We start from the raw sequence: 27,691 nt of genomic DNA, 5'->3' as shown, positions 1-27,691 counted from the left end.
CATGTCTACAAGAGAATTAATGGCAGGGGTTAAAGGAAGTCAAAGTGACCCAACACAAAACAGCACACCATCATGCCAAATGGCCATCTGTTCCTTTTAACTGACTCGTATTTCGATTACCTTACAAAGCAACTTTACCATCGTAGACTGGATAAGCTATCATGGGATGTTAGATGAGCTGTGGGTAATAAGTACATGTACGCATCAGATTCGGGCTTTACACACTCCATTAAAGGCCAATTTGGCAATAAAAATATTGAACCATATAAAATATTCATTCCCTTTAACCCATACCCATAAATTTAGTCTAAAGAAATAGTTACAAAGGAAATAGTTGAATGTGCAAAATTATTTCCAGCAGGAGTATTTATAATCATGAGGAACTTGTAAACAACATATAAATCTAAACGGATGAGAAGATTAAGGAAATTATAGGGTATTATTTGATGAAATTGTGTACAACCATTAAAATGATAAATATGAAGACTGCATATGGAATTGTCAGGGTACAAGACCAGTATACAAAAATTAAGTGTATTTCTATACACTTGCAGTGAACAATCCAAAAATGAAATTTAAAAAATGGCTCCACCAGAGACAAGAAAACGATGTCCCCTCTCATCGCTCCTTTTAACATAATACTGGAATTCCAGCCAGTGCAACAAGACAAGAAAGAGAAATAAAACGTGTACAAATTGGGCAGGAAAGAAAAAAATCTGTCTCTGTAGATGACATGATTGTCTGTGTAGAATATCCAAAGGAATCAACAACAACAACAAATTCCTGAGACTAATAAATAATTATGGCAAAGTTGCAAGATGCAAGATTAATATATAAAAGTCAGTTGCTTTCCTATATACCAGTAATGAACAAATCAAATTTGAAATTTAAAACACAATATTAGCATCTAAAAATGAAATACTTAGGTAAATATATAACAATACATACAAGATCTATATGAAAAAACTACAAAACTAAAGATTAAATAGGCCAAAGAATAAATAAATGGAGAAACATTCCATGTTCATGAGCAAAAAGATTCAATACTGTCAAGATGTCTATTCTTCCTAACTTGGTCTAAAGAGTCAATGGGATCCCAGTCGAAATCTCAGCGAGTGTGGATATTGACAACCTGATTCTAAACTTTATATGGAGAAGAAAAACACCCAGAATAGCCAACCCAATACTGAAGGAAAACAAGGTTGGAGGATGGTAACTCCCTGACTTCAAGACTTGGTATAAAGCTACAATAATCAAGACAGAGTAATTTCGTGAAAGAATAGACAAAGAGATCAGTGGAACAGAACAGAGAGCCCAGAAATAGACCCACATAAATATATTGAGCAGTACAATGGAGCAAAGATAGTCTTTTCAACAAATGGTGCTGGAAAAATTAGACATTCAAGTACAAAAACGTGAATCTAGACCTGTGTCACGCCCTCACACTCTTCACAAAAATTAACTCCAAATGGATCATAAACCTATGCTTATTTTTTTTTATTGAACTATAGTTGATTTACAACGTTGTGTTAATTTCTGCTGTACAGCAAAGTGACTCAGTTATACACATACACACATTCTTTTTCATATTGTTTTCCATTATGGTTTACCACAGGATATTGAATAGATTTCCCTGTGCTATACAATAGAACCTTGTTGCTTATCCATTCTATATATAATAGTTTGAATCTACTAATCCCAAACTCCCCGTCCATCCCTCCCCCACCCCCCTCCACCTTGGCAGCCACAAGTCTGTTCTCTATGCAGAGACCTGTTTTAAATGCAAAATTATAAAAGTAGGAGAAAATCTAAATGACCTTGGGTATGGTGATGACTTTTTAGATACAACACCGAAAACCCCATCCATGAAATAAATAATTGATAAGCAGAACCTCATTAAAATTGAAAACATCTGCTCTGAGAAAAACACTGTCAACAGAATAAGAAGACAATCCACAGACTGGGATAAAGTGTTTGCAAAAGACATTTCTGATAAAGGACTGTTATCCAAAATATACAAAGAATTCTTAAAAGTCAGCAATAAGAAAGAAGTAACTTGATTTAAAAAAAAAGAAAGGATAGGGACTTCCCTAGTGGCACAGTGGTTAAGAATCCACCTGCCAATGCAGGGGACACAGGTTTGATCCCTGGTCTGGGAAGATCCCACATGCTGCGGAGCAAATAAACCTGTGTGCCATAACTACTGAACCTGCACTCTAGAGCCCGTGAGCCACAACTACTAAGCCTGCGTGTCACAACTACTGAAGCCCGTGTGCCTAGAGCCCCTGCTCCACAACAAAGAGAAGCCACCGCAATGAGAAGCCCGTGCACCGCAACGAAGAGTAGCCCCCGCTCGCCGCAGCTAGAGAAAGCTCGTGCATAGCAATGAAGACCCAATGCAGCCAAAAAAAATAATAAATTAAATAAATAATTTTTTTAAGAAAGATAAAAGACCTGAAAAAATAGTTTATCAAAGACAGACAGATGGCAAATAAGTATATGAAAAGATGGTCAACACCCTACGTCATCAGGGAATTGCAAATTAAAACGACAGTGAGATACAACTACACACCTATCAGAATGGCCAAAATTCAGAACACTGACAACATAAGATGCTGGTGAGGGTGTGGAGCAACAGGAAGTCTCATCCTTGCTGGTGGGAATGCAAAATAGTACAGACATTTTGGAAGACAGTTTGGCATTTTCTTACAAAGCTAAACATACTCTTACAATACAATCCAGCAATCAGACTCCTTGGTATTTACCCAGAAGAGCTGAAATTTTATGTCCACACAAAAACCTGCACATGAATGTTTATACCACCTTTATTCATAATTTTCAAAACTTGGAAGAAACCAAGATGTCCTTTAGTAGGTGAATGGATAGATTAACTGTGGTATATCTAGAATAGAACATTATGTTGTAGTTTTTTTAAATCAGTGCTCTTTTCAGATGGTCAAAGTGTGGAAGAAGAAGGGATAATATTTTCTTATTCACCTTTTATTCCTCCAATAAAAATGGGAAGAATTTGGGAGGTAGGGAGGAAGAGGGCCACTGCTGTCCCATGTCCTGACTTACTTCTTGGTTCTCATAACCCACAGTAAACATCTATTTGACAGACTTTGACCTTCTTTTCTTCCATTGTTCCTTCTTTTTTTTCTTCCACCCTGCCTGCCTTCCTTTAGTAAGCAATTATTGAGCCCCTGGCGCTAGGCATTTTTTCTGTAAAATGGAGTTGGACATTCCCAGACCCACACCCACATTAACCCCCAGCCCCACACTCCAAACACATGAGATCACGACACGATCACACTTCTGTGCTTGTGGTTATGCCCATGTCTTAGCTTGGAATACACTTCTTTGACCTTCTCAGTCTACCAAAGTCCTGCTCATCTTTCAAGGCATGACTTAAAAGTCACCTCTTCCAGGAAGCCTTCCCTGATTTCCCCAATGAATATTACTTCCTCCGGTTTCCACATTTCTTAGTAACTTTGATGGTATCATTTGCTCTACATTACATTTTATTTTTATTTTTATCAATATTTGTTAATAAAACTTTATTAAATCCACATATATAATTATGCAAAAACATAATCTACTATTGATGGACTTTACAGAAGTTGAGTGACTCACAAAACACACATATACTTTAGCCATGTAATTCTTAAGTATTTTCTTTTAGGTCCTAATTTTTCTGGTTTTAATTTTACCACTGTATTCACACCAAAGTTCTTAATCATATAACATCTTTTGAGATAACGGAGGGGTTAGTTTTTCTTACAGCAATCAGTTTGTTGTAACAGATCCAAGTTTATTCTTTCACCTTAAGTGAAGTGTGGTCTATCAGGATACAGTCTATCCTGGTGAATATTCCATGCACACTTTCAGTTTATTTTTTATCATGTATTTTATTCTGTTTGGTATCATAATTTGTTGTACGAATGTCTTTGACTCTCACTAGGGATTAGGTTGCTTGGAAGCAATGACCTCTTTATTCATCTTATATTTCCCTGAGCTGATCTCAGTGCCAGACACGCAGGAGGCGCCCAGGAAATGTTTACTGAATTGTCCTGCTCCTTAATCCGTAATACTTTTCGCGTGATTATTAAACATGCCTAGCGTCAGAATATTGACTCCTGCTGAAAGGCACATGGACTGTTCTCTGATTTTTGTGCTTTTTAATTTTTAACAAGGGAAATTTTCCCAAAAGGCAATTCCATTTTTTTCCCAAATTGTTCGGCACATAAGAAATAGCCGTTTCCTTTAGCTCAGTAAACAACTGGCATAGAGGTGTTTGGGAATTTGGAGGAGGGGAGATATTTAAACAATTACAATGAAGAAACAACCCAAGATGAATGAAAGTACCCTCCGAGAATTTCTTGCAGGTAATTTCAATGTATACTTAACCAGGCATCATAATCTATGTTTAAGCGTTATTACCGACTTTTTCTGACTTAAGTAGGATAAAAAAGAGAGAGAGCCTTTTCATTTGGTCTTTTGACAGGTCATTCGGGGCTAGACTGACAGAGAATTCTCTCTCCCTAGCAGAGGGGGGCAGTCCTGGGCCAGAACGCTTGGTACCAAGCGGCTGCTGCATCAGGGAAACAGCACAGCGGGCTCCGGCTGAGTGAGCACACCGCCACCTCCTGGCAGGAAGGGGAAATGCAGATATTCCGGCCCTGACCTCATCACGGTGGAGACGCCGCTCGGGATGGGATGCGGGCCTGGGGGTCCCGCCCGTCTCCGACCGACACAGGCAGCAGACAACCCAGAGCCCTGGGTACGCAGCTCTGCGGGGAGTCACCCTGAGTGCACCCTGAGGCACTCTTCTAGACAGAGACATAGCAGCGGACAGACAGGCTAAAATTCCTGCCCCCGTGGAGCTTAAATTCTAATGGGGAGACAGACAACAAACAAAATAAATATGCAAATTATTTGTATAGGCGAAGGCACTAATGCAAAGTCAAGAAAGGGGGCGGGGCAAGGAAGCGGGGCTGCAATTTTACACAGGGGTCAGGGAAGGCCTCCCCTTCTCTGGGGAGCGTCATGTCGAGGGGACGCCTGCAGCACGGGGGTCGGTCCCCCAAGGGGGTCCCAGGTGACTTGTGGAGCAGGCAGGGCTCCGGGCCCCAGAAAGCCCAGCGTGGAGGGCTGTGAGCAGAGGGGCCCAGACCCACTTTGCCTAGAAGCCGCCCAGACAGACGAGAGGCCCTGCTGGGCTTCTGACAAGCCGAGTGGTCCAGGCAAGTCCCTGGCCTCGCCAAGCCTCGTCTTCTTCATCCATAAAAGGGGATCTGAGTTCATACCATCGCGACGTTTCTCAGATAAGTGGGTTACGTGAGATAAAAGCACACTGTCCACACTCAGTAAATCGTAGTCTTCTTTAAAATGACATCTTTCTTCTACAAACATTTCCCCACCACGTTCTCTGGCAAGGGGCGGTCTCCTTCCAGGGAAGGCACGTGAAGCCCACCTTTGAGATTCAAATCTTCAGATTGAAAGGGAATCTGGAAACATCCATTCAGAGCCCTCCAGCTGCACTAGTTTACAAGCTAGTTTTCATGGGGGGGGGCAGGGACCTCGGGGTGCAGGGGCTTGAAGTAGGATCTCAGTTCCCTGCCCAGGAATCGAGCTCAGGCTGCGGCAGTGAGATTGCTGAATCCTAACCGCTAGACCGTGAGGGCCAGCGGGCCTGATGTAAGTGCCCAGTCCTTGTCTTCTTTGGAGAAAAAAATTCAGCAAAGATCCCTTTACTTATTTACAAAACAGAAGCAGACTCACAGACTTAGAGAACGTACTTACGGTTACCGGGGGGAAGCGTAGGGGGAAGGGACAGATTGGGAGTTTGGGATTGACATGTACACACAGCTGTATTTAAAATGGGTGACCAACTAGGACCTACTGTATAGCACAGGGAACTCTGCTCAATAATATGTAACGACCTAAATGGGAAAAAATTTGAAAAACAATACATACATGTATAACTGAATCACTTTGCTGTACACCTGAAACTACCACAACATTGTAAATCACCTATACTCCAATATAAAATAAAAAGTTAAAAAAATTCAGCAAAGAGACTGAGAGTAGTGAAACAGGTAAAGTGTTTATGAGGAGAAAGTACGTGCAGAAAGATACACTGGTGGGCTTGGAGGGAGTCATGCTTTTAAGGTGGCTCACATTGTTTATATGGGAGCCGTTTTCTAGGTTCCCTCTGGCCAATCATCTTGCTCGTTGCCCATATCTGATCTGACTCAGGCCCCTTCCTGTGTGCCACGCATCTTTCAGCCAATATGGAATCCAGCGCGAGGGTCTCTAGGAGGTTGGCAGGACACATTATGGCTAGTGCCCCCTCCCTTTTTGACCCCCGAGGAACCTTTCTGTGCATATGTAGCTGGGGAGGTCTCCTTGACCTCAAGAATGAAAAATGTGGTCATCTTATCTTTTTACCCCTGCAGAGCTCAGCTCCTCTCTGTTCCGGCCGTTATCTTTTCCTTGAAATGTCAGAAGGAGACAAGCTCCCATTGCTCAGTCTGACAAGATCTAACTGCTTTTTCTGGGGCCCATCTACCTCCTACCTCAGTTCCATCTGGGGAAACCTGTGCTCAGGAAAGAGCTGAATGAACCTGACCTCCACACCCACAAGAAACTAAGCTGATGCTGAGCTTCGGCTGGTGGGTGAACACACCAAATTCCAACTCGGCTCTTCCCGATCGTGTGGGACTTGCACTTGAGCTTGGCCCAGCTGAGTCACCTCTGTGGCGTGGCAGTCTGTTGGACTACTACCCAACTTACTTCGAATTGAGTTTGACTCACTTGGGTACATTTTTCATTATATATTGTAGAGACTCTGAGGTCATTTCTTACTTAAAAGGCATAGATTTCTCATAGACACAGTATAACATCAAACGTCCCTGGATGTTCTGTGGTCCCTGCACATCCCAAGCTGTGTTGTGACAATCCACTGTACAAACCACCTCTGGCAGGCTACAATCTGGTTACAAGCCTCCTTTCAAGCAAGGGGTGCTTTGAGTCTAAACTTTGCATTCCGAAGAGGTACGTTCTGACGTCTCTTCCCTAAACAAAAAGACTCCTGCATGGAAGTTGCTGCTTTCATCTTCACAGAAAGGAATGGCAGGGTCTCACGCTCAAATCTGAGGTGATTTCTCCTCATCCAGATGCTTCATTACAAAAACAGGAAGACTGCCTTATCTGAGGATTGTTGGGGGGAAAGATCAATTCCAGGTGAATCCACTTAAACATAAGATCAAAATGCCCCAATAAAAATGGATCGAAGCATGACAAGAGTTCATAATGATACTTAAAAAGGAAAAAAGCCCAATAGTCACCTCTTGAGGATGCCAGGGGACCAACTCACTTCTATTTAACTGTAAATAAAGGGAAAGATTGAGCACGTATTCTGCATTTCCTATATAAACTGACCCTCAAGGTAATCAAATAATTGATGAGGGTAAGTTTCTCTTTTTAGAAGTATTTTGTCTAATAAATGAAGAAGGAATAATAGAATATTTTCATTTCACAAATCTGTAATGACTTACTGGGTCTAAGCAATGACTATCTATGGCTGCAAACATCACAACCAAGAGACAACTAGACATATGTGTCAAAAAGGACCTCACTCCACCTATGAAAGATTCTTGCCAAAATATCAAAATTGAATTGGGTCAAACTGTGGTTCTAAGTATCAATTTACAGAATACAAATAAGGCAGAAAGATCTGATAAATACCACCATGGCATGCAGTGAGGAAAGTCAGACTGTGGGCAATTCTGCAGAACAAATATCCAGTTCAACAACCAAAAAAAAAAAAAAACTTGCAGTGAAGAAGAGAGAGAAAAGGAGGAGGGGCAGTAGTGGGGAGAGGGAAAGGGATAGAATGGGGACCGACAGATTAAAAAACATTTAGGAAAGCTTATGGATCTCATTTAGACTGTAAATCAAGCAACCTGCAAAATTTTAAACCTATGAGACAAATAGGGAAATGTACACATTCAGGATATTTGCTGACATTCAGGTATTAGAATTAATTTTTAAAATGTCATTATGGTTATTTTTTTTACATCTCTGTATTTTAGACTTACATTCCGAAATATCTTTAGATGAAATGACAGCGTGAAATAAAATTCATATTTTATGGCAAGATAAGAAAAATTTAAACATGAAAAAATGTTCTCTGCCCTTTGGCCTCCCCCTCTCCCCTCTACTGTGCATTTTGAATCTGCCTCAGGCATCAACCAAACCTCCCCCATCAGCAGAAATACCTGCTCAACCACAAAGAGCAGTGTTCTCCCAGCATCAACGAGACAACTCCTTAAAGGAAACATTCCTTCTCAATCTTGTGAGGGGCCACTACGACCCATCACTTTGTACGTACAGATCTGGAGTGTGTAAACTGTCAATCATATGTCACTCAACGTACAGCCCTCTGTCTCAAAAAACTTATGTAACTGTGCTTTGACCTCTAATGGGTGTGACAGTTCTCGGAGCTTTCTGAGAGGTTGTTCCTGGGTTATAATCCTCAATTTGGCTCAAATAAAGTTTTCCATTACTTTCCTAGATTAACTGATTACATTTTGTTCACAATAGGATACAGAATGGGGCGAGGAGGGTAGAGTTGGCATGGAGGGGACAAGGTTGGCTATGCAGCCCTCGTCTACGGTGTGAAAAGTCAGGATGGTCATTACTTTGGGGAGGAAAGTGATTGGAAAGGGGCACAAGGGTGATCTGGGGTGCTGGTGACATTGCATCTCTTGATTTGTATGGTTATTAAATAGAATTCTTAATTGGTGGAAACTTACAAGCTGTGCAATTATGATTTATGCACTCTATACCTATACATTATGTTCTTATTTGAAGAAAAACTTTTTAAAATTGGCCATTAGTTAATAACTGTTCAAGCTGGCTAATGCATACAAGGGGGTTTATTACACAATTATCTCTACATTTGCTCGTTTTAGATTTTCTATAATGAGCTAAAAATTTTATACTAAAGAGTCCGAAAATGAAGTTTGATTCAAATTTTATCTGGAAAAACCAAACTAACAAGGGGAAAAACAAGTTTATCTGACACTTAACACGACGTAGGTTAAAATTGTATCCATGCACCAATTCTCAGAATGAACAAAGGGAATCCTCAGTAGATCTATGATGGGCTTTGCTGCACTGTTGAGTTTCACAATGAATCCATAAAGTCCAAAATCCAAAATCCAAAATTGCTTTTCCCCAATTCAAGTGCTTCATCCCTTTCCCCAGGGACCTCCCCTAATCCTTTGGTAGTAAAATCACACTCTGAAACAGCGTCTGAGATCATCCTTGTTGAGTTTCTCTCTATTGTTGACTGCTCTAATCTGGCCAGGTCCTCATTTGTCAGTGACTTTGCAGATGTTTTGAGCAGCTCTCTCAATATCACTTTCAACACTCTCATGAAATCCCAACTGTTTTGCAAGATTTGAAATCCACTTTGCAGTAATGTGCATTCTTTTGGAGCTATGCTCTCCAGAAGCTGACCACATCAGACAACGTGGAGAGAGTGACCAAGAAAACAATGGGTGGAGACCAGCTCTGCTTCTTCATTTTAGATAGAGAGAAAAAGCCTACTTAAAACATAATACAAAATATAATTTTGGAGTAAAAAATGGGGAGAGATTATTTAGCATTGACTGATTTTACGTGTGGCCAGCGCATTAGGGAATGTTGTCATACTAGTTAGCTTGGACTTCCTCCAACAAACTGGCAGCTGGCATATGACCCAGCAAACCCACTCCTGGGCACATATCCAGACAAAACTATAATTCAAAAAGATACGTGCACCCCTATGTTCACAGAAGCACTATTCACAATAGCCAAGACATGGAAACAACCTAAGTTTCCATCAACAGATGAACAGAGAAAGATGTGATATATATATATATATAGATATGATATTTATATACAATGGAATACTACTCAGCCATAAAAAAGAATGAAATAATGTCATTTGCAGCAACATGGATGGACCTAGAGATTATCATACCAAGTAAAGTAAGCCAGACAAAGACAAATATCATATGATATGTCTTATATGTGGAACCTAAAATATGACACAAATGAACTTCTCTGAAACAGATGCACAGACATAGAGAGCAGACTTGTGGTTGCCAAGGGGGAGGGATGGAGTGGGAGTTCGGGGTTAGCAGTTGCCAACTATTATATATAGGATGGATAAACAACAAGGTCCTACTGTATAGCACAGGGAACCATATTCAATATCCTGTAATGAACCACAATGGAAAAGAAAAAATCTGGCAACTGGGGGGACCCCCGATAATCAACAGCCAGGTAGCAAGGACCCTACGTGTAAAGGAAGAGAACCTACTCCCTCAAAAGCATTAGCGACTGATGAAGAATTTCCTGACATTTTTTGGAAGAATCCCAGAAGATGCAGGATGCATCGCGTATCTCACATGAAACCGAAGTCCTTCCCAGACCGCGCAGCTTCAAGAGTTTTTCTTATCTCCCCATCCCTCCTGCCGTGGCCACCTCTCTTGATCCCATTTTCCTCCTCCTAGTTTGGCATCTTGCTCCTTCCCAAAATGGACCTCAAAATCCTTTCCTTTCTCTTACAGAGAAAGATTCAGCTTGACCCCCAACTCTGATCCTGGAACTGCAGACCCCATTCATTACAGCTTGAAGCACGAAATGATTCCCGAGCCCCCGGCACCTGTCTGTTTAGGAGGCCCCAGCAGGCTGGATTTTTTTTCTTTTGAGCTTATCGTTTGCGGCCTCCACCAATCAAACCATCAGTATGTTCCTTCCAGACGTGGACCATGCTCTCCCCACAACAAACTGGTGAATACTTTTCCCTTCACCCTGGATGTAAGGAAAGAAAACTGAAAAGCTGCTTTAACATGGATTATCTCAGAGTGGAGAAATTGTGAGAGACGTGTATTTTCTTCTTTTTGCTTATCTGTATCGTCTGAATGTTCTATAATAGGAACATCTATTTAAAAATCTTACCTCTTTTAAAAGATTGCATTGAGCATGAAAAGTTAACATATGTAATAATGTCAATGAAACCAACTTTTTACCTAAAAATTATATTTTAAAGAGAAAGGTGTATACTTTTTTCCTTTATCTCAAAATGAAGAAGCATAAAAGCTTTTCTATTTGTTGTGTTTTTTCCTATCTGTCAACCACCTGTATGCTCCATTGTTTGCTTTTTCTCACATCATTTTTGGGAAAATGTTATTTAACAAGGATTCTGGTAAATGTAGCAGAAATGTCCAAGGAGCAGTTTGTAATCAGCACATTGCTAGTATCATCAGGAGGGCTTTAACCATTCAGGAAGGAACTTCCTGCCCTTTGTTTAATTAAAACAGCTTCTCTTGAAAATAAAAAAAAGGAAAGAAAAGAAAAGAAAGGAAAGGAAAACCTCTTTCCTGACTAGTATTTACACAAAGAACTGCCTGCGTTAAAAAATCCACAACCCATTAAGTGACATCATTAAGCCAACTACTTATTCCATCGTGTCAATGACCATCGTCACATGGAAGCAGGAGAAATATCTTCACCTCTCAAGTAGGGAGAGCAGCCAATCTGATCACGAAGTGAGTCTTAGTCTCCGCACACAGCGATAACAGCTTCTGGGAAATTTCCTCTGGACTGTGTATCTATCTAAATCAACAAGTTTGCAGTTGATGGTGTCACATTTCTGACCAAGGCTCGATTCTCTTCCTCATCCTCCAGCCAAAATCCTCACCTGGTGCAATGAATTAAGATGGCAAGGAAGGCAAGTTCCAGTTGGATGAACTTGACCGGTCATCTGTCCAGCAAACCGAGCCAGTGACTAATGGTTCTGCCATAGCGCTGAGAGTGGTCTGCAGAGGCTGAAAAGGTCTCCTCCACTGCTGGTGGTTACCTGCATCTCTTCCTGTGTCCCCATGTCAGGGCTCTGCCGTCCACTCCTCACCAAACGAGATCCCTGGAAGTCACCTTAACTCTTTCTCCCTTACTTCACACAGCCAATCAAATTTAAGTTCTGCCAGCTCAGCTTTCTAAACATTTCTTCATTTATCTCTTCTTTTCATTCCTGCCCCTTGGATACTGCAGCTCTTTTCAGTTTTTACTTATACAATTCATTCTTTGCAGCTAATTAAGCTGAAGAAGCCTGGGAATAAAGTTTGAAACAAAGGTTAATAAAGTCTTTGCCTCGTAACAACCACAAAGCTGGTGCCATCTTACTTCAGTTCTTCATTCTCTATCCAGTATGCAAGGATAACAGGCTCCGATGGTCTCCTCACCCTTTCAAACCCACCATCACATCTTCAGCGTTACTCCCTTACTTGAAATCCTCCACGGCTCACTCTGCTTTACAAGATGAAGTCCACTCCTCAACCTGGTTCTCTACAGCCTCTGACCACTGGACAGACTCTGTCCACCCGCCTTCTCATCCTGCCCTGCCTCACATTGCATGCTTCCCCCACGTCTCATACACATCTCATGACTAACCCCTACTTGTAACTTACAGCCTAATCCAGTATCTCCTTCTTCAGACCTTTCCTTATTCACAGCTACCCCCAAACACACACACAGATCTCTGACTCCTGGAATGCCCTGTGCATGTCTATTATGACACTTAGCATGTTGAAGTAATATTATTTTTCTATCACCGTGCTTTCTCTCTTGAAGGCAGAGTTTTGTATTCATCTTTATATCTCCATGCCCCAGCTGAGTATTCAGAAAACTCAATGAATATTTAGTGACCGAATGCATGAATGTCAGAGAAGAAGCCACAATGATGTTAAAGTTTTGGCTGAAAGATAAGACTTTTCAGATAGAAAAGATAAATCTTTAATGAGAGATGCATTCTAATGGTGAAATTTAAAGAGTCATTGATGAGCAAGTGTTTTATAGCTAACAGCTTTCCCTATCATGTGATTCTGAATTTTTTTCATATTGCCAATTCCTGTCATACAGAAGGCAGGGTTCTATACAGAGATTTATGTAAATAATATTGATAATTTCAGGTAATTGTAATATAAAGATTACATATTTAATTTGGGAGAGAAAATCAAGGAAAACATTAAGAAATCTAAAGAAGGTTCTTCTTTCTTAATTAAGGGCTATCTCTAAGAAATCGAAAAGAGGAAGTAATGAAGCTACATGTGAAAGAACCATGAGTGTCCGCAAAGCAAAGGAAATTTCAACATTCTGGTGTTACCCCAAGTAGAGAGAGGAATTTGTGCAGAGTTAAAATATCTAACAAGTAGACTATTCTTACAAGAGAAACTAGAAAGAAGAGAAGGGACAAAATAGAAGCACAAGAAATATCAGAAGCAAAACTGGAGTGACTAAAGGAAATTATTTTCTTTCTGTTTTACAGAAAAATAAATCCATATGTTCAAACAGAATATTAGCAGCTGCTCTGTTGAGTCTCTGAGAGCTCTGAGTGAATGGGGATAGGGGTTGTGATTCTATTGCTTATTTCTTCTATACTGGCATCAGCTGGGATCTTCTCGACAGTGAGATATCCCATTTGTTGTACAGTTGTCTATTGCTGTGTAACAAAATACCCAGAACTTAGTGGGTTATTGTTCATGATTCTCTGGTTGGCAACTTGGGCTGGGCTCAGCTGGGCAGGTCTTCTGCTGGTCTTACCTGGGGTCACTCATGAGGTTCCCAGTCATCTGATGGATTGCTTGGGATGATTCCTCCAAGATGGCTTCACATGTCTGTCTGCCCTTCTTCATATATTCTATCATTCTTTTTTTTTTTTTTTTTAAAGACTTTTTTTAAAATTTACTTATTTATTTATTTATTTTTGGCTGTGTTGGGTCTTCGTTTCTGTGCGAGGGCTTTCTCTAGCTGTGGCAAGCGGGGGCCACTCTTCATCGCGGTGCGCGGGCCTCTCACTATCACGGCCTCTCTTGCTGTGGAGCACAGGCTCCAGACACGCAGGCTCAGTAGTTGTGGCTCACGGGCCCAGCCAGTCCGCAGCATGCGGGATCTTCCCAGACCAGGGCTCGAACCCGTGTCCCCTGCATTAGCAGGCAGACTCTCAACCACTGCGCCACCAGGGAAGCCCCGTATGTTCTATCATTCTTAAGGAGACCAGCCCAGACTTCTTTACCTGGAGGTCTCAGGGAGCAAGAGAGACCAAGCTCCAATGCACAAGTGCGTTTTGAGCCAACTTGTGTCACGTGTGCTAATGTCCCATGAGCCCAAGCAAGTCATACGGCCATGCCTCTGTTTCAGGGGAGGAGCTAACGTACTCTATCTCTTGATAGATAGCCACATTGCATATTGCACAGGGCATACACAGAGGAAGAGGAGGAATTTGTGATTGTTAAACAACCCTCCTCAAATACCTTCTAACTTATTTCTGAGGATCCTGCAGACTCTCAAGATGCCAGTGGAGTTCATATCTGGCACAAAAGTTCAGTCTAGTGGAGGCTGATGAAGGAATTCATAACGAGCAAAGACCTCAGAGACCAGGGTGCTGTCCATGGATTGGAAGGTGTGTCCCACTCATTCCACACGCACACTCAGCATGTCACTCTGTGTTTAAGAATCATCCTGTTCCTGCGGCAATAAGCCCAAACTCCTTGGTGTGGCATTCAAAGCCCTTCACTATTTTTCCCTCCCTGCCTGTGGTTTATTGGTTACTGTAAGCTGGCTTATTTGTATTTAGTAAGTACACAGTAAGCTAGTATATCTGATACATAATGTCAAAGACAACAGAAGCTATTTCTTGCTCACTTATAAATATCAGGGGCAAAATACTGGTGGGGCAGCCCTCTTCCACAAAATCGTTATGGTCGCCAGGGTGATGGTCTCTGCCATCGTCAAGCATGGCTTCCGTAACCACGTGGGCGGTGTCCCCATCTGGAATGGGACTAGATCAGAGCAGAGCCTGCATAGGAGGCTGAAGCCCAGACTCCGGGCTTGGAGTCAAGCACATCACTTCTGCTCAGTTCTGTTAGACCTCGGTCACATGGCCACCAAAATTCATCCTTAGTACTCCCGTTGCAAATCGCCCATTGCTTCCCCACAGCTTGGTGTCAAACGCTTTCCTCTCTTTTCTCCAACTGACAGGCTCATATTTATTATTAAGATCTAGCGCTATTTTGTCACTTCCCCTGTGAAACCATCCCCACCTGCAGAAAGTTACTCAGGCTTTGCACTTATTCCCACTAGAGCACCAAAAGTACTGATCAACCAGACTTATTATTCAAAGTGCTGAATAGCTAGGCTTTGCTAGACTTCAGGGTCTCCTGGGTGGGAAGATGCAGTATTCACATTGGCATAGGGCTGCACAAGTCACTGTGTAGATACAGCACAGAAGTGTTGAGTGAATGGAGGCATGGAGGGAGGCAGCTTCCGACTCGGGCCAATCATAAAAGTCACCTCCCTGCAATGTTCCCATCTAGAGGCATTCCAGAATATTCCATCACACTATGGGGTGACCAGAGAAGGGCCGCAACTACTGTTTCTGAGCATCATGGCAAAAAGGGGGCGTAGCCCACACTTTTTCTTCATGTTCTTTTGTATTTGGGAGACCCTACGGCTCTCGCAGAAAAGAGGTGCTCTGTGATAGCCAAACCATGGCTCAGCAGTGAGCCTGAGACCAGAGGACCACTCCACCTGTGCTTGTTCCCCCATCAAAAAGCAGCAAAGATGTGTGCCCTCACTGGCAATGAAACACAAATTAAAATACAGACACTTTTCTTCCCTACCATCTTAGGAAATATTTTAAAACTTTTAAAATTTGCTGGAAAGGGTGATACATTTTTCCTATCATCTTAACAAAGCTTTCAACACATTTTAATGCTTAACACTCACCAAGATGTGTTGAGACAGGCACTGTCATCGTCTTCAGATAGAAGTAGAAGCTGAGTAATATACCTAGAAAACAAATTGGCAGAACATAGCAAAAAACATTACAATGTTCTTATCTTCTGCTCCAAGCTTCTAAGTCTAGAAATATATACTCAATAAACAAGCAAAGACATCAGCAAAACTTGAACACACACATGTCCATTATAATATTCTATACCATACAACAAAAAAGTACAACTTAAATGCATAGTTTTAAAACACATAAGCTTTTAAAAAATTTTTAAATACACAGAAATTATAAATAACACGAGTCCAGACTGATATAAACAATTGATTGAATACACATATAATTGGGAGAGAAGAGGCAAATCTCCCATGGAGAAGAACTCCAAGTGATTTATGTAGCTACTCCATTTTCAAGAGGGTGAAGCATAACTCCCCGCTCCTGAAGTGTGAGCCGTGACAGTGGCTGCCTTCCAAAGATGACAATGTGGGAAGGGAGGGGTAACTTTACAGGGGAGAAGCTGACAAACACGACTTCAGCCAGGTGACCGAAGTGAGCACGATCGCGATCATTATGTTGACAGCGTGTGCCCTGGATATGATAGAATGAGGATGGTGCTTTACTTACGTGGTCTTCCTCCCAAACCCATGACCCCAGTCTAGCCATGAGAAAAAATATCAGACAAATCCCAACAGAGGGATGGTCTGTAAGATACCTGGCCAGTACTCCTCAAAATTGTCAAGATGGTCGAAAACAAGGAACGCCTGAGACTGTCATAGCCAAGAGAAGCCTAAGGAAACATGACAAATAAATGTAATGTAAATGTCATGTATCAACATATACGCACTATATAGAATATATATATATATGTTTAGCTGAATCACTTTGCTATACACCTGAAACTAACACAATGTTGTAAATCAACTATACTTCAATTTAAAAAAAAATAATACATAAATGTAATGTGGTATCTTGGATGGGATCTTGAAACAGAAAAGGGACAGCAGATAAAAACTAAGAAAATCTGATAAAGTACAGACTTTAGTCAATAAGAATGTGTCAGTGTTGGTTCATTAATTGTAACAACTGTACCAGGCTAATGTAAGATGTTCAAAATAGGGAAAATTAGGTGCAGGGTATATGGGAACTCGACGTACTATCTTCCCAATTTTTCTATAAACCTAAGACTGTTCTAAGAAATAAAGTCTCTCTTTTAAAATGTATTTAAAATACACAGGATGGAATATAATTAATATGCAGTCTAATAGGTGGACCACAAATTAAGGTCGCATCTCTTTCAAGATCCAAATGCCGTGGCTCCTAGTGTCCATTGGGTAGCCGTGACATTACCGTTTCCTCCCTTATTTTCCCTTCATTAGAAACAAAACCTGGGGAAATCGCAGATGGCCATGGTGGCTGAGTGGTCCTGATGCAGCCGCAAGGCATCACTGCTGGCAGGGGCCGGTCCCAGAGCCCAGCTCCATCCTGACCATCGGCAGAAACACAGCATTGTCCCAGGTACCACCACTAGCAGCCCAGGGGTCCCTGGATACTGCCGATTTCCGTGCCGTTGCTCAAATTTCAGGGAAAAAGGGGTGTGCTCAGGCCAAATAACACTGATAATAAGGGTAGTGACAAGAGCGAACGTTGTTGAGTGCCAGGCACTGCCTTAAGCACTTGGCATGTAATAATGCATTTAATCCTTACAACCACCCTAAGGAAAGTCCTATTTTATTGCAAGCCCATGGTGACATTGACAGTTTCTTAAAAATTAAATATATACTTATATGATTTGGTCCAGCAATCCCACTCCTAGTTACTTACCCAAAAGAAATGAAAACATTTACACCAAAACTTGTACATGAATGCTTATAACAACATTAGTCATGGTACAGAGAAACCGGAAACAGCCCAGGTGCCCTCCAACGGGAGAACGAACAGACAAACCGAAGGACCTCCGGACAATGGAGTACGTACTGCTCAGCAATGTAAAGAAATCGAGTTCGGATCCACACAACACGATTTCACGTACTGCACGCCCGTGACGTGGTTTGACATGTCGCTCTGTCCTCTGAGTTTCCCATGGACATGCTCTTAGATTTATTGTTGAGATTTTGAGGAGATTCAAGTTCACTTAGGTGACAAAACTACTTCATAAAAGTTCTTCCATCAGAAGGCAGTCTGGCGGTCTCTCTTGTGACGTGACCTGCTATTGATGACCAGTGCCTGGATCCATTAGGTCACTAAGGATTTGCAAAATGATGATATTCTAATTCTGATATCACTTTTGGAATATTTCTACCAAGAGAAACTTCCCCTCATCAACTATTTGATTAACCAGAGGTACAAGGCAGATGTTTAATTCTTTCCCTGTGAGTTAGCCCCTAGCCTCCTCCAATGGTAATGAATGAAGGTTTTTTTTTAGTATCACTATGGACTCATAAATTTGAATATAGTTATTCTTATAGATGTTCAAATGGTCTGGTATTTGGCTAGAAGGAACCTTTTCAAGTTTTCTCCTGGGTCTTTTTGACATGACCTTAGTGTTTACTTTTTTCAATTGAGAAGTAATCAACATGTAACATTATATTCGTTTCAGGTGTACAAACATCATGATTCGATACTTGTAAATATTGTGAAATGATCACCACAATAAGTCCAGTCTTGGTGGTTTTGATAAATTCCTTCCTTTGGTTAAGACAAGATGTCCCCAACTCATCCTGTAGAGTTCCTATCCCAGAACTGGATTCAGTCATTTCTGCAAAGAGCTCTTATTCCTTTTAGTGGGAAACTAGTCAGAGACCACAATCTGGGTGCTAAAAGTCAAGTTTAATTTCTTAATATGCCACAGGTTTCAAAAAATTGACATGGCCTGGGCCCCTTGGGGCATTTAAATGACCCTACACCCACCACTACACACACACACACACACACACACACACACACACACACACACACACACACACCCCACACCACAAAATGTAGATCTGGGGCCTGCAAATTTGGAGAAATTCTTTCTCTCATATACTCAAGGCCTGTACTATTTTGTCTTACTTTGTCATGGGAATATCATGTAACCCCCCAAAAAATGTGTAACCACATAAAGAATTTGCTTTTAAAGGAGATTAAAGGACAAACTGTGTTTAGTGTGATCCCATTAACGTAATAGATGTATGTGTGTGTGTCTGTGTGTCTGTGTGTGTGAGTGATTACAGTCGGCCCTTCTTATCCATGAGTTCAACCAACCACAGATCAAAAGTATTTGAAAATTAAAATTCCAGAAATTTCCAAAAAAGCAAAACGTGAATTTTCCATGCACTAGCAACTATTTATTTACATAGCATTTGCATCGTATCAGGTAGTATAAGTCATCTAGAGATGATTTAAAGTATACAGTAGGATGTGCACAGGTTATATGCAAATACTATGCTATTTTACACAAGGGACTTGAGCCTACACAGATGTGGGTATCCATGGGGGTCCTGGAACCAGTCCCCTTCGGATACCAAGGAATGACAGTATAGAGGATGCAAAATTTAAAATACGTTATCATTTGAAAATCTAGGCTCTAGTCCTACAAAGCCGCAAGGTGTCCAGAGTCTACTCACCACCCCAGCTCCATTTCCTGTCCCTTCCTCACAGCCTAAGAAACTTCGGCCACACTGACTTCTTTCAGTTTCCAGAAGCCGCCAAGTTCTCCATGTCTTGAGGCCTTTGGGCCTGTCTTGGCCTCCCTTCCTGGAGGCTGCTGGCTCCTTCTGTTCTAACCCTCCCCAGTTCCTGCATAAATGTCCCTCCTTGGTGACACCTGCCCTGACCATTCAGGAAGGTCTTTCCTGTCATGACACCTGGTGTTGTTTTCTGTTAAACACCGTGTTCCTTCATCAAGCTCGGCATTTTATAATTAGGTGTTCGCCCACTTATTTATTACCTGGTTCCCCTGTTAATCCCTTGTTTCTTGACAGCAAGAGCTATGCTTCCCTCACTATTCTATACCCTACAAATATTTCTGATAAATGAAATAATGAATATATATCTAGATCTAGAGATCTGGAAAGAGCTATCAAATTAGTAGTAGTAGTTCTGTCTGAACTTGGGATGGCATTTGCCTTCTTTCTGCTTTCAAGTATTTTTTTTAATCTAGCGTAAATATGTATTATTTTGAAGTAAGAGAAATAAAGGCACATAATTAAGTGAAACATATATTTTAAACGAAAGAAGTAGGTAATGCTTCGATACTTTCTAAGGGATAGTTCCTTGTTCCAGGCGGGGGAACCCCAGCCTCCAACCTGGACACGTACGATGGCGAGAGCCCTCCATCGCCAGGTTGGGTCCCCAGGCTGACACCACGGTGAGGTGACTTGTTGCTCAGTGGAGACTCAATCACATCTGAGGTCCAGGGGCATCTGAAGCTGGGCAGCTCAAGGCAGGGTATCAACATCCCACAGGTCCCTCCCAAGCTCCCAACCATGAAAAGCCTGCGGACCCCTAAAGTGGGTTCCTGGTCCCTTTCAAAGGATCAAGTGCATCTGCCTGTCTGTCTCAGAAGTCTGACCACCGTCAGTCTACTGCTCCTGTTTAGCCACAGGTCTGGATAGAAGAAGAATATTCCAGGTGGGTGGGCTCACTTCCAAAAGCAGGAGGAGACAGTTAGGATTCTTTTCCACAGAAGGAATAGAGAGGAGATTGGTGAGTTTCCCAAACATCCACGCTGGTAAAAGCAGGCTTGCTCCAGCCCACACATCATTAACTTCTGGTAAATTAAATTCTCTAGCCCAGGAGCTGGGACACCCTGCTTCCTGTCCATGCAGAGCTGGCAACAAACTCAGAAAAGAGCACAGGCTCGTGAAGCTTTGTAAAATCCCCAAACAGGGGCTTGAGGATGTAACGTATTTCCCCAAAGAGTCCGCGAAAGGCCCCCAGCGTAGACAGAAAATGCAATTCCCAGCTGGGGCTGCAAAGAGTTTCGTTCTGAGTTCCAGCAGGAAGAGTGAAAAGGCAGTGGCAGCCCTAGTGAACCTCCTGGGATTTTTTGTTGCTGGAGAGGACGTTGTGCCTGAAACTGTCCGTGCGTCTCTCTCTCTCTCTTCAGTTTGAAATTTCAAAATGCTCAGGAGAACTTGAAACGGGAAGTTCCCGTAGCTCTTTGGGTCAGAAATGGGAATGCGCTGGGGGTGAGTAACAACTCTCAATCTTCTGACCTCTGGGACATGAGAGTCAGGGGATTGTGAAAAGACAGTAACAGGGAAAGTGTCAGCATTTTGACCACAGGCTGGGACAAAGGCCATGGCTGGACCCAAGGCCCCTCTAAGTGAGCATTGATGTTAGCTTAGGGGGCGGTGACTCACCAGCTTGTGATGAGCCCAGGCGATTCTCAAGCCAACACGGTTCTATTTTACTCATCAGGCTGAATCTAGAAGTCTGTCCAAGGTGACACTGAAGTGGTGGAGAAACACGGCACTGCAGAGAGTTGAGGAAGCGTTGCTTTCTGTCCCGGGCTGTTTGCTCAGTTGGCAACAGGTACCTTCAGTGACTGATACTCTGCGTGGTTAAGTAACAAGCAAACAAGAACATTGCAATGCCTGTGGCGTAACACAAGGATGAACTAACCCCGCAAACACACCAAAAGGAGGGAAAGGAAAAGAAAAGCATATCTGGTTTGTGGTTTGGGCCTGAACGGATTCTGTGACGTCCAGAACTGGAACCTCTTTGCAGCCAAAGAAAATGAGCAGCAGGGCAGGGTTTGGAACATTCACACAAGGGACAGCGGAAAGCTGCGGCAGTGTTTAATCTGAAGAGAAGGCTTAGGTGGGATCTTAGACTTATTCCAACATTTGAGGAGCAGGGACCCACGTGAAATGCAGAAGGGAAGTTGTAGCTTCCTGAATTTTCTAACCATTAGAACTCTCAGGAATGCAAGTGGCTGCTTGGAGAATAAAGGATTTCTGTTGGGGAGCGTGGTTTAGCAGAAGCTGGGCGCACATTGTGATGACTGTAAATTCAACCCCAACTGAAGTCAGAATTGGGAATCCTGCCTGTGCTTCCTGGATGCCAGGCATCAGACTATGGCCTTTGAGTATATAAATCCTCACAGCCTGGGTTTCACAATTACTCCATGTTACCGAAGAAGAAACTGAGGGTCAGAGAGGCTACGTAATCTGCCTAAAGTTGCCCAAATGTTATGTGCCTGTATTCAAACATCATATACTCTCCATCATGCTAAATGAGGCATTAATCTCTAAGCCCTTAAGGAAGAACGGGTATTATTTTAAAATGTTATAAAAATTCTACATTGCTAGAGCCATGAATGAAATTCTCTCAAGTATAAATGCTAATGGTTCCCCGAGCATCTGATGGCATGCCGACGGACCTCTCTGCTGAAAATCCATTGGTTTCATGGTTTTAACAAAAGGAAATAGATCAAGGGCACCTTTCGGAAACTTCTACTAGGAAAACCAGAAGTTAAACTTGTGTTATTCATACCATAAAATCAATGCAACACGATTTCCTAAACTAGTGATTTGTATGTTTTTGATGTTGCTATACTTGTTTTATCTTGTAACCATGTTATATCTACATCGTTCATTCCCAAAGTATGGTCTAGCGACCCTTGGGTGTACTCAAGATCCTTTTAGAGGGTCCTCAAGGTCAAAGCTATTTTCACACAAATACGAGTATATTGTTTGCCTTTTTCACCGTTATTCTCTCATTCTTATCTCTTGGTGATTTTGTTTCCAGAGGTTACACGACTTATGATTCCACACAGATTGAATGAAGAAGCAGGTACAAGAATCCAAAAGTGTTCTATGAAGCCAAAACCTTAAAGCGATTTTCAAAATCATAAGATAAGGCCACTTTTTGCAGAAATTTTTTTGGTTTTTGGAAAATAGTTATTTTCACAAAAAAATATTTATGCCAACATGTAACTGTTTTATTACTATTATTCTAAGTAAATTAATAAATAAATATGTTTAAATTTCTCAGGTTTGGCTTCTAATATCATAAATATCAATAGATGAAACCACCGCAAACAAGAGCTTTCTGGGTCCTCAATAAATTTTTAAGAGCATAAATGTGTTTAAGAAGTGAATATCAGTTTAATGAATGACAATTTGCCTTACTTTGATCTGAATTTCACATACCACAGTGACGATTACCTGTCCTCTATTTCGAACTGTTGATACCCACCCTATGGTCATCCCCCTAATGGCGTCCAGGACTCGGAAGTCTCCCATCCTCCCAGAGAGGGTTCAGCCAAGGCACCCAACAGACTGGCAGCCCAAAGACCTGACCTTCGAGTAAGTGTACTTGGATTTTCCAGTTTCACAGATGACACTAACTTTTGAACGTTTATTACTTGAGCATTTATCTCCCTTATCTCATCGTACCTCTCCGTGACTTGGACTTTTTGGCCATCAGAAGAATATGTCTTTTTTTTTTTTAATTTATTTTTGGCTGTGTTGGGTCTTCGTTTCTGTGCGAGGGCTTTCTCTAGTTGTGGCGAGCGGGGGCCACTCTTCATCGCGGTACGCGGGCCTCTCACTACCGCGGCCTCTCTTGTTGCGGAGCACAAGCTACAGACGCGCAGGCTCGGTAGTTGTGGCTCACGGGCCCAGCTGCTCCGCGGCACGTGGGATCTTCCCAGACCAGGGCGTGAACCCGTGTCCCCTGCATTGGTACGCAGATTCTCAACCACTGCGCCACCAGGGAAGCCCAAGAATATGTCATTTTAACCACCAAGTTGCTGAATTACAGATGTTTCTTGTTATCCTATCTACTGTAGCCCGGAACTATGAAGGATCTGAGATTTTGCCCTCTTTGCAAGCTAACAGTTTAGCCTGACACACTTTCAAGGATACAACAGACAGGCTACTCCTGGGTCAGGAGCAAAGGACTTTATTACTCACGGTAATGGAGTAGTCAGAGTGTCATGTGGGCCCCTTCTCTGAGCCCTAGTTCCTACAGGGCGATGGAAAGAGGCCCAGGTGATGCCTGCAGGCACCTGAGTTGCGTTACAGGAGAGGAATGCTGAGGTTGGGGAACCCAAATCCTTCATAATGGGCAGTAAACCTCCCTGCCCTTTGCCCCAGAAGAAGACATTATCTTATTATACCGGAGAGTAAATAAACCTGTCCTTTGCTCCAGGGGACACCACTCAATCTTCAGCTCCTTGTACTATGTAAATGTCCCTGAATAGACAGTACAAAGGAAAAGCAGTTAGTGCCTCTGCAGACAAGCTAGAGAGAAACACAGAAACCCTGGAGAACTGTCTCCGAACAGCCACTGCTTCCATTTATACACAGTATCTAATCTCTGATCCAAATTTGCATTATTTTCATTTTTTTGATGCTTTATAGTTGAGAGAATATTTAGCATTAAATCCTGGCCAACTTTTTTCCAATCTTATGAGCAGGCCATGAGTCCTTCCCCTCCATCTATTTAAGTATGATCATCCTTTGGAAGAGTTTTCTGAGATTTTTCCCCTTCCACCCAATCCAAGGTAGATGTTTGGACACTCTCTCTATGCCCACAATAAAACTCAGAAACAAATTTATGCAGACATCAAAGTAAGAAGGGGTGGAGGTGAGGGTGGGGAATTGTAAAGTAAATACCAAAAGAAAAACTCGTTCTAAAGGGTTTTGGAAGTTATGGATAAAACGCTTTGTCAGAATGTACAAGCTCTTACTTTCGCATAAAGGAACTTTTTCCTAAACCAACAAAACAGGATGTTCAATCCAAAATGCACTTTTTAAAATCTGCTTAAATTTCTGAAACCACATCCAAGAAACTATCAACAACAATTTCTTCTGGAAAGAACAAGTCTGGTCAGAAGAGGAAGGAGAGCCTCACTTCATTTCATTCTATAGTTTAACTTTTGTGATGCAGATAATTTAACATTTTTATATAGTGTTTGCTTTATTGCCCCCTTTGTGTAGGTACCTGGCCAAAGATTCCTCAAACCAAAGCTGTCCTTTCTCTGCATCTTGAGCCAGCAATCTGTTCCGCATCATCTACCGTGACCCGCAGCAGGCGATATCAAAAATCTCTAATGTGAAAAACCCTTAACACAACAAATCCACTGGAGCAAGCCTGCCACTCAAAGTAGGCTGAGAAATTTTTCAAACCAGTTTGTCCTGGATACTCTTCTCAAACATTCTTGAAAATGCAGACAGACCTCACCCAATACCAGGGGTATGAAAGTTAAAAATACCAGACAAACGTCTTTGTATTCAGGACAGATGTATCAACACTATGAATTTCAAATGATCTTTTAGAGAGAATTCTGATAGTCCTTGAAGGTTAAAGGAGAAATTTCCACCAAAGTCTGGGCTTGTCCGTCATTGTCATCTCCTATAAATTGGTAGCACACCATAGTGGAAAAAACCTGAGACTGGGGAGTCAGTAACAGTTGGGTTTACAACCAAAATTCGTCGTTAACCAGCTGTGTGGCCTTGGGCAGGTGACTTAACCTCTCTGAGTTTCAGTTACTCATCTGAAAAATGGGATTGAGAACACCTACCTCCATTTGATGGCTGTAAGTAAGTAGAGAGCGTCCAGCAAGACGTCACTGGGTTGACACAGGCGGGAATCACAACTTGTTCTCTCCAGTGCCAGTCACGCTGAGTCGTCAGCTCATGTTTGCTGATGACAATCTGTGCCCCAAATCAGAGGCGAGCGCCTACTCGGTGCGGGATGCACACAGCATGGACCCTGGAGTAATGCCGCCTGGGCTCAAAGCCTGACCCCACCGTCTCTAGCTGGGGACCCTGGGTACATTCAGAACTGCTCCCTGCTTTAGTTCCCTGCCGGCAAGTGGAGCAGAAAACCGGCCTCCCGGAGGGAGATGGGAGCTGTCTGCCGGTTAGCACTAAATAATTGCTCAAATAACGCTGGTAACTTGTATTATTGGAAGGGCAAGTCTGGGAGTTGAGCAGAATCATTCCCCAGACCTGAAATGTGAAGCCAGGCAGGAAATGCAGATGTTTATTTAGACTCAGAGGGTCTCAACAGTACAGCACTTCGAGGAATTTTCTGAGAAGAGACAGCTGCCAGAATGGAAGGGCCGAACTCCAAAGTCTCCTGCGTCTTTTGTGTGTGGGAAAGTAAACTGGTTGTCATTCCAGCAGCCTTTTCGGAGAGCTGTCTCTGGCCCTCACTTCATAGAGCATGTACTGGTCCTTCGAAGTTGTTAGACGCTTTTCAAACTACAGCCGTAGAAGGGCTTGGTAACGGGAGGAAGCCCTTTGGGAGACACTACATGTAAATAGAATCTTCCACGCTAATTATACAGTAGACCTTTGCCCTTCCCGAGGCCCACGGACCCCCAAACTGAGGACAACAGAAATAGCTCTTGGGCAGACGATGTGCTTTTCAAGCATCACATTTCTTCCAGGGTCCTGTTTCCTTTGCAGGTCTTCAATCCACTCGCTAACTGTAATTTAAATTTTAAGTAACATTAATCACATTGGATGGCCATTTTTGTCAAGGAAACACACCTTTTCAACTCATAGGCCTGCTGAATGCACGGTGGGCCCGTAGCCAGGCTGCCTGGGTCGATACCAGCTGTACTTACGGGTGGAGGGACAGCGGGCTTGTGAGCCAGCGTCTTTCTGCCTCGGGTACTGCGTCCCGCCGTAAAATAACAGCCCCTTCTTCCTAGGCGTGTCTTGAGGCTCAGAGCACATAGATCTGTGGTCAGAGACACCCCGCCCCACTGCCCTCCCGTTTAAAACCCGCACCTCAGTGAAAGCTTTCTTTGCTTGCCATGTGACTTGCATCTTCACGGTTACTCCCAACCAACGGTAAGACGAAGATAATGTAAATCTGCAAACCTCACAGTACAACCAAGACCACTTGTTGGAATAGCTGGTATGTTCCAGGTGCTCACATTATTATTTCTAATCTCTGCAGCCCGGCTCGAAGTTTATTATTATCTTCATTGCATAGAAAAGGCAATTGAGGCACAGAAAGATGAATCACCTGCCAAAGGTCGGCCAGCCAGGAACAGCGGACGCAGGGCTGCCCCACTCTGAGCCCCATCCCCTGCGGTCAGGCCACGTGGTCTTTCCATAAACCTGCAGGGAACATGTGCTTCGGGGCAGGGCCCAGTAGGCACCTGCGCCGCAAAGATGCCCTGACACACAGAGGCCTGCATCCGGAGGAGCCTTGTCTCTTAAGGCACCGTTTATTTTTCCTTCTTCACAATTCACCAATGATGCAGAAGGACAGAGCTTCTCATCCTCTGGATCCATAGGATTTGTTACCTCCTTAGCTGGTGTCATGCATGATATGTCACACCCGTCAGGGGGAATTCCACAAGGTCACACCGTTTGGGATGAGGAGTAGACTTCCTGGGGGAAAGGGACAATTCCATAGGCCAAGGGTCAGCAAGAGGAGAGGCCTGAGATTTGGCTTCGAGAAATAGGTACAAACAAATAGAACAAACGTAAGCAGATTTCATAGAGAACGTAAAAGTCAAAGGTTTTGGTGGGTCAGATTTCCAAGAGCTTATTAAAAATACAAAGGATTATATTCAGTGCACCTCTACATCAGCCCTATTCCATACGTGCTCCAAATCGGTGGTTTTTACCAATGGGACCAAGAATAAAGAATTCCCTCTACGTGGAACCCTAAGTCTCTCCTCGGCCCCTGCTGAGGAGACGGACCTCTGCTCACCCATCTGAGTTCTCACCTTCCGGTGAGAAGACCATTCTTGGTGTCAAAGGAAATCTATTTCATTGTTACTTTCTCCTGGTCTCACTTTCCTGGGATTAACCATTATGCGTTTGCTATTTCCTCATATCCCTGTGCAAGGCCATGCTTTTCTATTCTGTGCAACTTCATTTTTTC

The 27,691-nt window shown here is 42.6% G+C and overlaps 1 long non-coding RNA gene across 1 annotated transcript; it reads right to left on the bottom strand.

Moving 5' to 3' along the window:
* Positions 1–11,417: 11,417 nt before the first annotated feature.
* LOC309654649 lies at positions 11,418–23,722 on the bottom strand. Its single transcript, XR_014260376.1, has 3 exons — positions 21,190–23,722; positions 14,073–16,631; positions 11,418–13,734 (listed from the first exon to the last, which is right to left on the bottom strand). It is a non-coding gene; the product is annotated as an uncharacterized lncRNA (long non-coding RNA).
* Between the last annotated feature and the right edge of the window lie 3,969 nt (positions 23,723–27,691).

Source organism: Balaenoptera physalus (genome assembly GCF_965194825.1).
Source record: "Balaenoptera physalus genome assembly, chromosome: 2".
NCBI lineage: Eukaryota > Metazoa > Chordata > Mammalia > Artiodactyla > Balaenopteridae > Balaenoptera > Balaenoptera physalus.
This window is presented reverse-complemented; position numbering and strand designations above follow the sequence as displayed.